At 44.2% G+C, this 15,427-nt stretch overlaps 1 protein-coding gene across 2 annotated transcripts in view; it reads right to left on the bottom strand.

Annotated features, from left to right (window-relative positions):
• CHN2 (chimerin 2) overlaps positions 1-15,427 on the bottom strand; it is a gene marked incomplete at its 5' end in the record, with an annotated part of 343,976 nt that overhangs the window by 225,123 nt on the left and 103,426 nt on the right. The gene's annotated exons all lie outside the window — the stretch shown is intronic.

The raw sequence follows: 15,427 nt of genomic DNA, 5'->3' as shown, positions 1-15,427 counted from the left end.
TCTGGCTTCTGTGAGCAGAGTGGGGGTGGAGATGAGGTGAATTAGGAGGGTGTCTGAAAGGTCTGCACCCCACTCAGAAATACAACAATAGAATTAATCAACCAGAAGAAAAACACAGCACTGGTCCTCCCCCGTCTGCTCAGGAGAACTGAACTTCGCGGAAAGAACCGTGCCATTCCAAACACTTTCTGAACCCTAGTACAAGGTCTGTTATTTTTAATTCAAAGGTTTTTGTGGCTTCTTAAAATTAATTATTGTAAAAGACCATGAGCTATTGGCTCTGTCTTTGCTACAACAGTGGATACCTTCTAGATAAGGGCTCTGTTTTCTCTTTATTCATTTGTTGGGTCATCGGCTCATCCATTCATCACACAGTGATTAACTATTATTAATTGGTAAACTACTCTACAGGACGCAGTTTTGCCAAGTATTGTGCATATGGTCATGACAAAACAAATGATCTCTATCCTCATGCAGATCTGGGTTTGTGGAGAGAACACATTTAACAAAGAAGCAAATAAATTATTAAGGATAAAGTACTATGGAGAAAATAAATAAGGAATCATCATGAGACTAACAAGGCAGACCTGCTTAGGGATGTTATAGGAAGCATCTCTGAGAAGGGACACAGCAGGGCAATTAGTCACCAAGTGGCGAGTTTTCCATCTGAGCTCATAGAAAGACTGCCTACCCCCTTGCACCTAGGAGGGGTCATGTGGAATGTGAGCACAAGTGATGCTTCTCACTTCCAGGCCTGGCCTGAACAATCCTCCACAGATTTTTGATTTCTCACCGGGTGAAAGCAGGTGAACCTGCAGAGGATTCCAAGTAGGCCAAGGGGTTGGTGGGGGTCCCATGAGGGAAAGGCTCGGTGGCCATGTAGAACACAGGGGCGTCCCCATTCTTATCCCTGATTCCCACACACATTAAACACATTGGGCTGTGACCTGAGGAACAAATAAATGTCATTGTTTTAAGCCACTAAGGTTTGGAGTTGTACACGATACACTGCTCTGATAACAGAGGAGGAAAGGTTACGCTAAGGCCTGAAGGATGTGAAGAAAGCAGCTGTTGGGAGATCTGGAACAAGGGCATTCAAGGCAGAGGAAGCAGCATGAACCAGGCACCAGGGCAGGAAGTCTGAAGAACTGGCAGAAAGCTGGAAGAGCTGGAGTCAGGACTGTGGAGAAGTAACATAAAGGAAGGCTGGAGTGCCAGGAAGGGGCAGACGATGCAGACACAGACGGTGGTAAGGGGTTTGGATTTATCCTACGTCCTCTATACTTTTACAACAACCCTCGTACAGTTATTTGTATGTCATGGTACCCAGGAGATACTGTTAACTGATTTTGGTTAAATGACCAAAATCCAGAGAAATACTGCACTCAGTGTATTAGTTTCCTATTGCTGCTGTAACAAATTACCACAAACTTAATGGCTTAAAACAACACAAATTTATTACCTTCCAGGTCTGGAAGTCAGAAGTTCAAAATAGGTCTCACTGGGCTAAGATCAAGGTTTTAGCAGGGCTCGGTCCCTTCTGGAGGCTCTAGAGAAGAATTTGTTTTCTTGTCTTTTTGAGCTTCTAGACACTGTCTGCATTCCTTGGCTCATGGCCCCTTCCTCTGTCTTCAAAAATAAACAGCATAGCATCCTCAAATCTCTCTCTGATTCTGCCCCTCCAGCTTCCCTCTTTCACTTAAAAGGACTCCTCTGATTACACTGGACCCACCAGATAATTCAGGATAATCTCCCCATCTCTAAGTCAGTTGATCAGCAGCCTTAATTCCACCTGCAGTTGTACTTCCCCCTTGCCATGTATCAACATAGTCATAGGTTCTAGGGATTAGGACGAAGACATCTTTGGGGGGCTATTATTCTGCCCCCCCCACACTAGGAATGACATTAGTTGTAAATTGAGGTTGACTAAACCATAGTTACCAACCTTGTAACTCATAGACCCCTTTTATTATTTTCCCTCAAACTGGATGTTTCAAAAAATTTGATCTCCAAAGCAAATGGAATGTATTATATAATTATGTATAGATAATGATTTCCATTTAGATTTTTTAATTAGACTTTCAAAATGGGTAAAAGAGGTTGCAGAACTCCCAAAAACATTTGAAGTGATCCTTGAGTTGGGGGCCATTAGAATTACAGGAAACTGGGCTTTTCAAATATCAATTTCCTGGGTCTGGTCAAAGGATTTAGCTGAAGGGGAGACAATGAACTGATAGGATGGATCTGGGTATATCCCCTTCCTGTTGTCCCCCCATTGGGGGTTTGGGGCTGCTCCCTGGAAAATGTCAACACGATAAAATTATATTCTTAATACTAAAGAGGCTTAGACATGATGAATCACATCTAAAATGAAGAGGACTAGTTATTATACACACTTCACACCTCTGGAGGGAAATGCTCATTACTGTGCTAGAGGACAGAAACCTAGGAAGTCTGCAGAATGCAAATCACCCAAAACAATTCCCCTTGAGCTCGCCCCGATTACATTCCCATGCCATCCCTCAAGGATGCTAACAAAGCTACTGGGACAGTAGGGAGTTTGCAGCAATTCTAACCTACTGATTATCCTGGATTAAGTGGTCTGCCCAATATTTAAATACTAAACAAAACACATGAAAAATCACCTTGGACACAAGATTCTCTGGACCTCTGTTTGCTGTTGGAGGGTGAATCTGTCACAGGTCAAAGATACAGCACTTCATGCAGCATCTGCTAGACCATTTTATTCTTTCTTACAGCTCCCAGGATCTCCTTTTCCTATTATGTCCCCAAGGTGATACCCTGGCAATCAGCACTCTCGTTAGTGATACATCACAGAGGGACTCTGTCTTCCCATCACTATCCCTACTTCTATACTTTTTGCTTTGTGGCTCCTCCTCATTGTTTATTAAACAAGCTACTTAATCAGAACATTCTCCTTTCTTTTGCATGATGCCAGTACTTCCATTTTCAGGAGATACTAATAATTAACTTCTCAGGAAATGTTTACATTGACTACAGTTTTTAAGCTTGAAACACCCTCCCAGGAAACTGACAAAGCAATAAGATGCTTTCAGGTCTGCTTCTTAAGACACAGCTAGTTTAGGGACTTTCTTGGCTCACCCTGTGTGCTACTCAGTCAATGAGCTCTCACATACCAGCTTCCAGACAAAATCCTAAAGGGGGCCTAACTTGCAACGGGATTGAAAGCAAATCACAATACTGGGAACATTCTGAGCTATTTGCTTGACACCGATTCTGCAATTTTTCCCTCCTAGATGTGAGCATTCTAGACATGGAACACAGAAATCTAACATGTAAATAAGATTCAAGTAAGTATGTGTCTAAAAAGCTTTTTTGGGGGGGGCAAGGGAGTTGAGGAAGAGGGAGAGAAAAAAAAGAGAGAAGGGGAGAAAAAGAGAGAGACTGAAAGAGAGAGAGAGGAAGGGAATTAGAAGAGGAGGAGATGGGGGAGAAGGAGGGAGAGGGAGAGGGAGAGAAAGCAAGAGAGACCCACAGTGTGTGGATGTGCTTTCTTTTTTTTTTTTTTTTTTGCGGTACACGGGCCTCTCACTGCTGTGGCCTCTCCCGTTACGGAGCACAGGCTCCGGACGCGCAGGCTCAGCGGCCGTCGCTCACGGGCCCAGCCGCTCCGCGGCATGTGGGATCTTCCTGGACCGCGGCACGAACCCGTGTCCCCTGCATCGGCAGGCGGACTCTCAACCACTGCGCCACCAGGGAAGCCCTGGATGTGCTTTCTTATTCAGAAGAATAAAATGTGGGCATGCAGAGTAACTTTCTGGGCAGCCCATGTGGCTTTCTACACAAGTAAACTTTATCAGACTTTGCATTCTGTGCAATGTAAACCAAATAGCTAACTCTACAATTGCTTTGATTACTTCATCTCTAAAAATTATCCTGCTATTGACTCAGTTTTCCACTTTATCATGTCTCTAAGCTTTAACAAATGCAAATTTTTCTTACAAATCACAAGCTTTGTAATAAATCAGGGTAAGGGTCAAAACTAAAAAACAAAATTCATCTTCATCAAAGAAGAAACTATCCCTAGAGAAATGCTGTGTGCTGAATAGTTATTTTATGATTTTCAGCATGTAGAATATGAACAGCAGATAAAGAGATGTGCTTCTATGTAATTTCTAGTCCTAGCACCTAACAGGATTGCCTGACATACTAAGAGCTCAAAAACATTTGTTGGCTATAGACATTTTATATCTCTTTGAAACCTTAATATGTGTAACAACTATTTTGAATAAGCAAAATTCATGGGCTATAAGCAACTTTATTTTTGTCTACCATTGTCCAAACTTTAAATTTATTCTGGTAAAGTTAACTCTTCCCCGTCCTGAAAGAGATTTAGGGCAAATCCCATGTCTTTCAGATTACGTTGGATAATAAGAAGTTTGTCTGCAACTCAACTCACAAAACACAAAGTGGAATAATTAACATGTGCAGTCAGTCCAGTGTAATAATTCAAAGTTACAACTTCCCTTACTTTCCTGTCTCAGCCTGCTTCCAGCTAGTTACCTGAGGGAGATTTCTCTTCCTTCCTTGCCCTTTTATCCTTCTTGCTAACTGCAGTTTCTGATTCCTCCAGGTCAGGGTGGAGGGGAGAGAAGGAAAAGGCAAGGCCTTACTGGATTAGTACTGCTGAAAGATGGCTTAGGGGCCCACAGCAACTACTGCGCGTATACTCCATACCTGAAACTAACATAATGTTGTAAGTCTACATATACTCAACTCACGTATATACTACTATACTTCAATTTTTTAAAAAAAGAAAGAAGAGAAATCACACATGCAAAAATAAAATAAAATATGTGCTTCTTCTCCTGGAGTGTTTTCATGGGCTTCCCCACAATTACTGGGGATCTTGCATCTGAGGTACCCTTAACACAGGCAAATGCTGTAGGGCTCCTTCCTCAGCTACTGGAAATCTAGAGGCTCACCTCCTTTGGGTGTCAGTTTACCCTCCAAGTGGCTCTCCTGGACAGCTGTCCCTGGGGCCCAGCTTACATCTGCTTCATGGGAAACAGTCACTCCTCTGCCCTGACAAATTCCAGATACTCAATGACCCCCAATCTGAGAGCAACCTGCCCTTTAGATTTTCTAGGGGTGAATCAGGCCCCTGTTCACTGTGCCCCCCAAAATGCAGAGGACACATATTAAACCCTCCAAGAGGTCTGGTGGAAGCTGCTCTTTCTGTGCTTGAAGAAAGAGGCAAGCACACTTCATACCTTTTTTTGGAGAGGATGAGATTTAGAGCATAGCACACAGTTTGCTCCAAAATTCTAGCTCTCCATCTTGTTACACCCTCAGTGGGTGAGAGGTCAGAGTCACAAAACCAGTTTGTGTGCATGTCCTTCCCAAATTTTGAAATGGCACATTTACTGTATTGGGTACTCAGCCAACATTGAAATTAAAATAGGTCCATTTTCACGTAATATTATAGAATATTCCATTTTATCCTAAATTTGAAAGTCTAGATTTCCAAAGCAGATTAAGCAAGACAGTTATTGGTCAGTTGATCACATTTAACAATTTTCACTGCTATTTTGTTATGAGGTATCATCTCGCTCTACAATGATAGCTTGGCTAAGCCTCTCTGAATATGTTTTTTCACTTGCTCCCTCAGTCACTTTTGGTTTCTGAACTCTCAGATACACTTCACATCCTATAAATCTCTCAGGCACACCAAAGGAGCAGGTTTTAGTCATCTGCAAACTGGGTTTGGTTCACTAATTTACGTCCTCTGCTCTCCCTGAACTTCTATTAAACCGCGGAGTTGAAACATTAGAGTTAGGAGGATATTTTTAAGCACTAACCCAGTGGCTCTTTGTGTGTTTGTTTTGTATTTTGTCCCAGTACCCAGTGACCCTTGCTCATTCAACCAGCTACGACCACTGCTTTCATCACTTTAGAGAGAAGGGATGACTCAGCACAGTGGCAGAAAACAAAGAAATCAATTATTTTCTGTTTCAAAATCTTGGATCCTGGCATGGGCTAAAGATTTGGAAGGATGGGTATTCAGTAAGCAAAGGCTCTGCTAAAGTCCCATAGACGGGGGAAAGCAGCAGACCGGTGGAGGGTGGTAGAAAGGTATTAGAGGGCTTCCCTGGTGGTGCAGTGGTTAAGAATCTGCCTGCCAATGCAGGGGACAAGGGTTCGAACCCTGGTCTGGGAAGATCCCACATGCCATGGAGCAACTAAGCCCGTGCGCCACAACTACTGAGTCCGCGTGCCACAACTACTGAAGCCTGTGTGCCTAGAGCCCCTGCTCTGCAACAAGAGAAGCCACCGAAATGAGAAGCCCACGCACCTCAACGAACAGTAGCCCCCCCGCTTGCCGCAACTAGAGAAAGTCTGCACACAGCAACCAAGACTCAACACAGCCAAAAAAAAAGAAAGGTATTAGAGGCTGGGGTTGGGGGGTCCTGAGAAGCAGCCCCAAGCCCCACCCACCTTCAGGCACAGCCCTGAGAGGAGTGGATAAAGGAACCCTCAGGTAGAGCTGGAGCATATGCCCCACCTGTCCTGGTAGATTGAGGGAGGAAGGGGAGATGCCACATGGAGTGACCGAGGTGGCCCCAGATCTGCCCTAATGCCCCAACACATCACAAGAATGAGTGAATGATTTCCAGGTGCCCCAAAGGGAGCACATAAGTGGAGGCAAGCCTTACAAAGACTGTCAAGTTCCCCCATGGAAAGAATGATCTCTATGAATCAAGTGTGTCACGAAAGAAACTCAGAGAGAGGGAGACCTTAAGCTGTCTTGCTAGGCACACAAAGTGATGACTCCAAGGAAAGGTTGCCTGGGAACCAGGAAACGGAGGCCAGCACCAACACATGACAGCAAGAAGTCAGCCTGTTGCCCCTGGTGTGAGATACAGAGTGAGGCCCCCGGAAGCGAGACAGACTGAAGATGGGAGGGACAGGCCGCTAGGCCCGCTGACTCCAGAGCCTGTATCCGACCAGTGTGGTGGGTTGAATAGCGTCTTCCCCCAAATGCATGTCCATCTGGAACATCAGAATGTGACCTTGTGTGGAAATAGGGTCTATGCAGATGTAATTCGTTAAGATGAGGACATACTGGATTAGAATGGGCCCTAAATCCAAGGACTGGTGTCCTCTGAGGAAGAGACACAGAAAGACTCAGAGAAGAAGGCCATGGGAATAAGGAGGCAGAGATTGGGGTGATGCAGCTACAAGCCAAGGAATGCCATAGATCGCTGGGATTGCTAGAAACTAGGAGAGAGGCAAGGAGACACTCTTCCCCAGGGCCTTTAAAGGGAGCGGAGCCCTGCTGACACCTTCGGACCTCTAGTCTCCAGAACTGTGAGAGAATACAGTTTGTTGTTCTAAGCTGCCCTGCTGTAGTCTGTTACGGCAGCCCTAGGGAACTAATACAACCCCTAAGCACACTGCCTCTCCACAGTAGCCCAGTGACATCGGGGGTAGCCAGAGCCCAAGGAATCTGGTCCAGACAGGAGGAAGCCAAGGGCTCCCGGGAAACCCAGAATTTTCATCTGACTGGAGGCCTCGACAGTTCTGAAGTTGATGGGGAGCCCTGCTCTCAAAAGGAGATCCATTTATGGGTTCACCTGGGATCTAAACACAGCACAAGGTAGAATGCTTGCTCCTGAGAGAGGCTTTCAGATGCTCCTGGTCTTTCCGTGGTGTCCTGCACTCCGGGTGACCCAGAGCCTGCCTAGGACTCCCCTCATCCTTTCTCTGAAGGGAGGATGAGGTGCACTGAAAAGGGCTGCAGATCTGGACTCAGAACACTGGGACTGACCCTTCTGTAGGCCCTGGCTTAGCGAGGTAACCTTGGGCGAGTCACTTAAACCTGCAGTCCTCATCTCATCTCACTGGAGTATATGAATGATACTACTTGCCCTACTTAATCTCAAAGAATTGCATTAGAATGAAAACACTCTTTGAGGTTAAATGTACTGTATAGAAAGAAGTGATGATTATCATCCTGGCTGTAGATTTTTCTCCCCCTTCCTTTTCAAATAAGGCCCCATAGTTGAGTTTTCTGTCTAGGACACAAATTGATAAAACTTCAAACTTAAAAATATATTTCTGGTTTTTTTGTTCAAACCATCTGGCAACCCATTGGAGCAAGCCACTTTGAGGGCTGGGAGGTGAAACACTGTTGTAACCACCTGTGGCACCGGAAGTGTGTAAGATGTACTTCCTCTTGGGGAGCAGGGGCAAAGCCGGAGGACCCCCGAGGAAGGGCCGACGGTCACAGGCTGGAAGACTGCAAGTGTAAGGACACTCATCCGGTTCCAGATTGGCCACTGCCACTGTCCTTTTCTACGAGAGTTTCTCCAGAACTACAGTTTAGCAGAGAGTTCTTGTGGTTTTTTAGGGGGATAAAATGTACATAACAAATTCACCATCTTAACCTTTTTTTTTTTTTTTTTTTGCGGTACGTGGGCCTCTCACTGTTGTGGCCTCTCCCACTGTGGAGCACAGGCTCCGGATGCGCAGGCTCAGCGGCCATGGCTCACGGGCCCAGCCGCTCCGCGGCATGTGGGATCTTCCCAGACCGGGGCACGAACCCACGTTCCCTGCATCGGCAGGCGGACTCTCAACCACTGCGCCACCAGGGAAGCCCATCTTAACCATTTTTAAGTGTATAGTTGAGAGATCCTAAGTACATTCACATTGTCATGCAACCATCCATCTCCAGAGCTTTCTCATCTTCCCAAACTGAAACTCTGTGCCCATTAAACTCTAACTCCCCTTTCCCCCTCCCACCAGCCCCTGGCAAACACCCTCCTACTTTCAGTCTCTATGAATTTGACTACTCTAGGTACTTATATAAGTGGAAGCATGCAGCACTTGTCTTTTTGTGTTTGGGTTATTTCACTTAGCATAATGTCTTCAAGGTTCATCCATGTTGTAGCAGGTGTTGGAATTTCGTCCTTTTTAAAGGTGCATAAGTTCCATTTTGTTTATCCATTCATTCATTGATGTTGGGTTGCTTCTACTTTTGGATATTGTGAATGACGCTGCTATGAATATCAGTGTACAAATAAATAGCTGTTCAAATCCTTCCTTTCAAGTCTTTTGGGTAGCAGAGAGTAATTTTAAATGTATTTATTTATTTATTTTTGGCTGCATTGGGTCTTCGTTGCTGCGCATGGGCTTTCTCTTTGTTGTGGTCTGTGGGCTTCGGATTGCGGTGGCTTCTCTTGTTGTGGAGCATGGGCTCTAGGCATGAGGGCTTCAGTAGTTGTGGCACACGGGCTTTAATTGCTCCGTGGCACGTGGGATCTTCCCGGACCAGGGCTTGAACCTGGGTCCCCTGCATTGGCAGGCTGATTCTTAACCACTGCGCTACCAGGGAACCCGAGAGTAATTTTAAAAAGCATTCTATAAAAGAAAACTAGGAACTTCTAGAAAATCCTAAAATAATTAAATTTACCTCTTTTAAGGATTCAAAAAGGAAGCCATTGTTAGGGTTTTTCAGAGCTGACATTATAAAAACTTTTCTTATTACAAGCCTTTAAGAAAAAATCACAGGGCTTCCCTGGTGGTGCAGTGGTTGACAGTCCGCCTGCCGATGCAGGGGACACGGGTTCGTGCCCTGGTCCGGGAGGATCCCACATGCCGCGGAGTGGCTGGGCCCGTGAGCCATGGCTGCTGAGCCTGCGTGTCCGGAGCCTGTGCTCCGCAACGGGAGAGGCCACAACAGTGAGAGGCCTGCGTACTGCAAAAAAAAAAAAAGAAAAGGAAAAAGAAAAAATCACAAAGAAGTTTCTAGACTGTATTTATTATGAGACTATACAAATGACAGTAATCAAAATAATTAGCAAATTTTACTTGTCATTTTTATGTTTAATAGAAAAATTACAGCTTTAATTTTCCAAAATTGACTAACAGGAAATGAAAATGTACTAATTAAGTTTCTTAGAGTATTAGAGTATTTATGTGATTTGTGTGATACATATATACATAACTATTTTTAAAAATATTGCACATGGTAAAATGTAGCTCTAGGGGCTATCATGCTTTATGTGATAAGCTTGTTCCTGTGTTTTATCAAATGCCTACAAATAAATCACATTTTAAATGAGTGAAGACAAGGTGGTTACTATTTAAAGAATCTGTGAAGGAAAGCTTTTGGAAAAGATTCCTTTTGTTATTCAAATAATCACCTGCTAATTTATCTACTTCAGAGCTTCTTGTTTTGGCATTTTTGAAAAGGAGAAAGTCTTCAAGTCTGATAAATGAATCACCACTTTCTTTTTTTTTTTTTAAACTCTACCAGTTTGACTTCTATTGTTTTGTTGGCTCAAAGTACTATGCTGTATCTTTGGCTATTTTGAGCACACTTAAAAGTAGAAAATAGCATCATACAAAATTGAGAATGAATGTAAAAGGGCAGTATTTTCTCAAGGTTGTCCATTCAGAAGCCAGTGCCAAAGGCCCAGGGAGACACTTCATGACCTAATGAACCACCTGACCACTCCCCCTACCTCCTCTCACCAGCTCACCTTTCTCATACTTCATTCATGGCCAATTCCTGTCTTTTCTCCAGTTAGGGTATTTCTTGCCTCACCCTCCTCTCTATTCTCTCTGAAATGCCCTAGTTCGAGACATCATCAACTTTTGTTTGGTGTACTGCCTCCGGTCTCTCTCATCACTGCTTACTGTTACCTCTGCTCCGAAGTCCACACTCCTCAGCCTAACATGTAAGACCTTCCATAATCTGACCCCCATCTTTTTTCCTAGTCTAGCTTCTGCTCTTGTCCCTCACGTGCCCTGAGTTCTAATGAAATCTACTCCTACTGGGCCCCCTCTGGGTTCCTGCCTCCAGGTCGTCATTCCATGCTATTTTTTCTGTCTTTCCTGTTTCTTCTTCTTGGACACTCAGGCTGTCATCTGTGCTCCCATGGAGAGTTATTAATTTGTCTCTTTAAATGTTTGCCACTTTCTGCCCCATGTATCAATTATGTGTGTTTACAGCTCAGTCCTCTGTGCTTCCTCCCTAGCAAAGCTCAATGAAAATACAGGAATTAGCACAGGATACCAAGCAGCATCAGTAACCCTGCTTCATAATTGTATTACTCTTATAAAAAGTCAGTGTTTTGAGTTATATGCCATATTAAATTAAATAGGACATTAAATACATGTTGTGGTTTCCAGGTCTGTTATCTTTTATCTCAAGACTTCTCAAAGAGGTGATATCTCCATCCTTAGTTGACATATGAGCAAAATGAAGCAAAGGGCTAGCAAGAGGCCAAACCTGTATCAGGTGAACAGGAATTTCTGAAAATGCTTAGAAAAACATAAAGCATTCAGAAAAATGAAGCTCAGCCTGACTGTGGGCCCTGTGATATGGTCTCCAGACATCACTACCTATGAACTCAAGAATGTCCTGATTTATGTGGATCACCACAAACACCCATGACAAACAAGACTTCAGCTGAAATGAAAGAGTAAGTACGCTCCCTCATGAGAACAGGTATCGCCATGGATCACTATGAGTAATGTTCTTTAGGACAGTTTCCCCTTCTTAATCCAGCAGAGCCATTAACGGGGAATTTCCTGGATTTGCCTTGCTCCCAAGTGCAAATCTCGCCTCCAGTGGGGAGCCTGTCATACTGGTAACTTGGGGCACAAAATCAGGCTAGTGACGAAGTATCCCAAGGAGTGTTTACCCGCTATAAGTCACTCTGCACCCCTGCAAGGCAATTCAGAAAACGCTCATTAAATATCTGGCTTCCGTTGTGCCTCTTTGGACTGCTAAGTAGGTTTGGACCAGTTTACCTCTTGTCCCTCAGTGCACATGAGTCATTAGAAAGAAACCTTTTAAATAAGTATACAATGGAAAGGAACCCAGCCCCGTAGCATGCAAATACCTGCAGGCCAGAGCTAGCAGAGTCTGTTAGGCAAATGTTCTCTTGGAAGTACCCTTCATGCCAGCTGGAGTGCCCAGCATTGACTGTTGTTTTACTCCACAGCACTTGGCAAAATACAAGTTATTTACCCAACATCATCGGAATCCTTACAAATAGAGCATTTTAGCTTATGCTTAAAAAATATGGTACAACTATATATTTTTTTAAGGTGATGAAACAGGAACAGACACTTCCCTTTTTTGGAGTGATCCTAGCTTCAGGCTTCCCACGTGTTTCTTTCAACATGGATGATTTCTAGCACGTGGTACCCACAGACAGCCCAGCCAAGATCACGCTGACTTTCCCTCCTCTGGGACCCAATACACAATGTCTGAGACATCAGGGAGGCTCCCACAAGAGCCTGCGGCCCCTTGCTAATTTGCCTAATCCTTTCTGCTGGCAAAGGCAGTAGTGCCAGTGAGGCCAGATCTGCATGAGTCTGTTTCTCAGGTGCTCATTTCTCCTGGTCTTACTAACAAAGTATCATGAAAAGAGGTAGGTAAGTAGCCTCAACAGCCAAGAATCACTGGGATTCATCTATGCCACCAAGTAAGAACATTGGTAAGAAAAGCCTCAATAGCCCTCAATAACCATGAATGGTTTTACCTTTCTTTCTTGACTCCTGAGATTTGTACTTGTGTCATTTCTGATGAAGAACTGGCCTGGTATCAGTGTAATATCATGCTGACACCCCCAGACTAGCATTTCAGAGAAGGAGAGGTTGAAATCCAGCTCTGTCTTGCAGGACATTCTTATGTAAGTTGCTTAACCTGTTTCATTCTTTGCCAAACAAGAACAGCCTCTGTCTGCAGACACATCCGAGGGCCCCTGGGCAAGGACACAGTAGCACAGCTATGCCCTGGCCTAAGTAGGAGGCCTCAGTGTGGTGCACAAGTGCCTTCTCTTCAGAATGTCTGAATAGACACAAAACAGGAGGGAAAGGAAAATGACCAGTAGGAGGGGAATTTATAAGAATGGCCTTTATCTATTGAAAAAGAATTTGTGTCAATTTTATCACATTTCTCATTATATTGAGTGGCTTCACTGTCCAGGGCATTTTCTGTGTGTTGAAAACTCCAGAAAAGTAGAATACGATCCCTGCCCTCAATGTGCTTATATTTGGCAGGGGGTGGGTGTCTGTTGTACCTATGTGTGTGCATGTATGTCTGTGTCTGTGTGTGTATGTCTTTGTGTGTCTGTGTCTGTTCACAACAAAACTGAGGCACCTGCAGCTTGCTATTCTAAGGAGCACAGTCCACAGTGGGAGTCCGTGCTGACAGGCAAGAATCTGGAAAAGCTTCACAGGCAAGCCTGTATTTGTGCTGGGCCTTAGTAAGAATGGGAACTTCAGCAAGCAGAAATAGAGGAGAAGGGATTTTTGAAGAAAGAAACAAATACTTGAGAAAAGGCAGAGACAGGGGATAGTACCAGGCATGTGCCATGTGCTGATGTACATGGAGAAGAGGAATTAAATGAGAGGGCCCTAGCCAGGCAGGAGGCACCAAAGACAGGCAGGCGGCATTGGCTACCTTTTCAGAAGTCTCTCAACCTGCACTTACAGCGCCTCTGAAGCAACATGAGCTGCATTAAGGCAAGCTCTCAGCTGCTTCTCTCGGATTCTGCCCCCGTCATTCAGTTTGGCCCCCAAATGGCACCTTCTCATGCTTACAAGACAGACTCTAAAAATTATACCTGGAATTTAGAGTTCTGAGGAAGTGTTTCTGTGTATATGAGAAAGGCATTCCGCCTCTCAAAACACCCTTGTTTTTCCCAAGCCATAATAACTCTAAGAAAACTAGGAATCTGAAATTCCTATAAGGTATGAGACTCAGGGGGTTCTCCTGAAGTATTTCTCCAAGTACATTACTAACAGACCAAGAACATTCATCATTCATTCATTTCTCCATTCATTCAACAAATATTTATTGGGCACCTATCAGGCACTGTCCCAGGCATTGGGGATGTGGCAGAGAACACAACAGATAACCAGCCCCCTACGGAGCTTAGTCTAGTGGGTGGAGACTGACAATAAAGGAAACAAATACATAAAACAGTAAGCCTGATGATGAGATGTGCAGTGGAGAAAAGGGGCAGGCAAAGGACACAGGGAACGCTGGGGACATTTGAGCCAATACTTGAAGGAAGAGAACGGTGGAGACCCATGCAGGTGTCACAGAGCAGAGCATCTGTGGCAGAAGGAACAGCAAGTGCAAAGGCCCTGAAACGCACCTGACGTGGGTGAGGAGTCCCACGGAGGCCAGTGCGCCTGGAGCTGAGTGAGGGAAGGCAAGAGCAGTAAGATGCAAGGACAGAGAAGTAAGAGCCATCAGCAGTCTGGAGCAGGAAGACAATTAGTGGAGTGTGGATTGTGGGTGACAGAAGAAGAAACATGTCTCACGGTGGAGGAAAGTGAGTGATCAGTGTTAGCAAATGCAGCCGAGAGGTCAGGTAAGGTGAGGACAGAGAATGGACCCTTGACGTTAATGCTGCGGCGGTTGCTGGCGACCCTGACTAGCCTGACCGCAGGGAATTCAAGGGAGAGAAGGAGGAAAAGAGTGGGTGACAAAGCAGTTACTGAAAACGGAGTAGAGAAATGGAGTGATCGTTGGAGGGGGAAATGGTGTCAAGAAAGGTGGTTGTTTGTTTTTTTTTTTTTTAATAAGGAACGCGTACAACTCAATAGCAAAAAGGCAAATAATCTGATAGAAATATCAGCAAAGGACCTGAGAAGATATTTTTCCAAAGAAGACATGCAAACGGCTAATAGGTAAATGAAAAGGTGCTCCACATCACTCATCACCAGGGAAACGCAAAGCAAAACCGCAATGAAATGTCACCTCACACCTGTCAGAGAGGCTATTATGAGAAAGACAAAAAGAACAAGCGTTGGTGAGGATGTGGAGAAAAAGGATCCACCGTGCACTGTTGGTGGGAATGCAAACTGGTGCAGCCACTGTGGAGAACAGTATGGAGGTTCCTCAAAAAATTAAAAATTAAACCACCATAGGATCCAGCAATCCCACTCCTGGGTATATGTCTGAAGGAAATGAAATCACTAACTTGAAGAGATGTCTGCACTGTCATGTTCATTGCAGCATTATACACAACAGTCAAGACACAGAAACAACTGAAGTGTCCCTCAGGGGATGAATGAATTTAAAAATGTGATATATATATGATACAATATTATTCAGCCATAAAAAAGGAAATCCTGCCACTCTTGACAACATGAATGAAACCTTAAGGAGTTATGCTAAGTGAAGTAAGACAGAGAAACAAAAATACTGCATGATCTCATTTCTATGTGGAATCCAAAAAAGTCAAACTCATAGAAACGTGTATAGCATGGTGACTATAGTTATAATACTGTACTGCATACTTGAAATTTGCTAAGAGAGTAGATCTTAAATGTTCTCACTACACACCAAAAAAGGTAACTATGTGAGGTGACAGATGTGTCAGCTAGTATTTTGTGGTCAGCATTTCATGAT

Source organism: Hyperoodon ampullatus (genome assembly GCF_949752795.1).
Source record: "Hyperoodon ampullatus genome assembly, chromosome: 9".
NCBI lineage: Eukaryota > Metazoa > Chordata > Mammalia > Artiodactyla > Ziphiidae > Hyperoodon > Hyperoodon ampullatus.
Note: the sequence above shows the minus strand (reverse complement) of the source record. Positions and strands in the feature narration are given on the sequence as shown.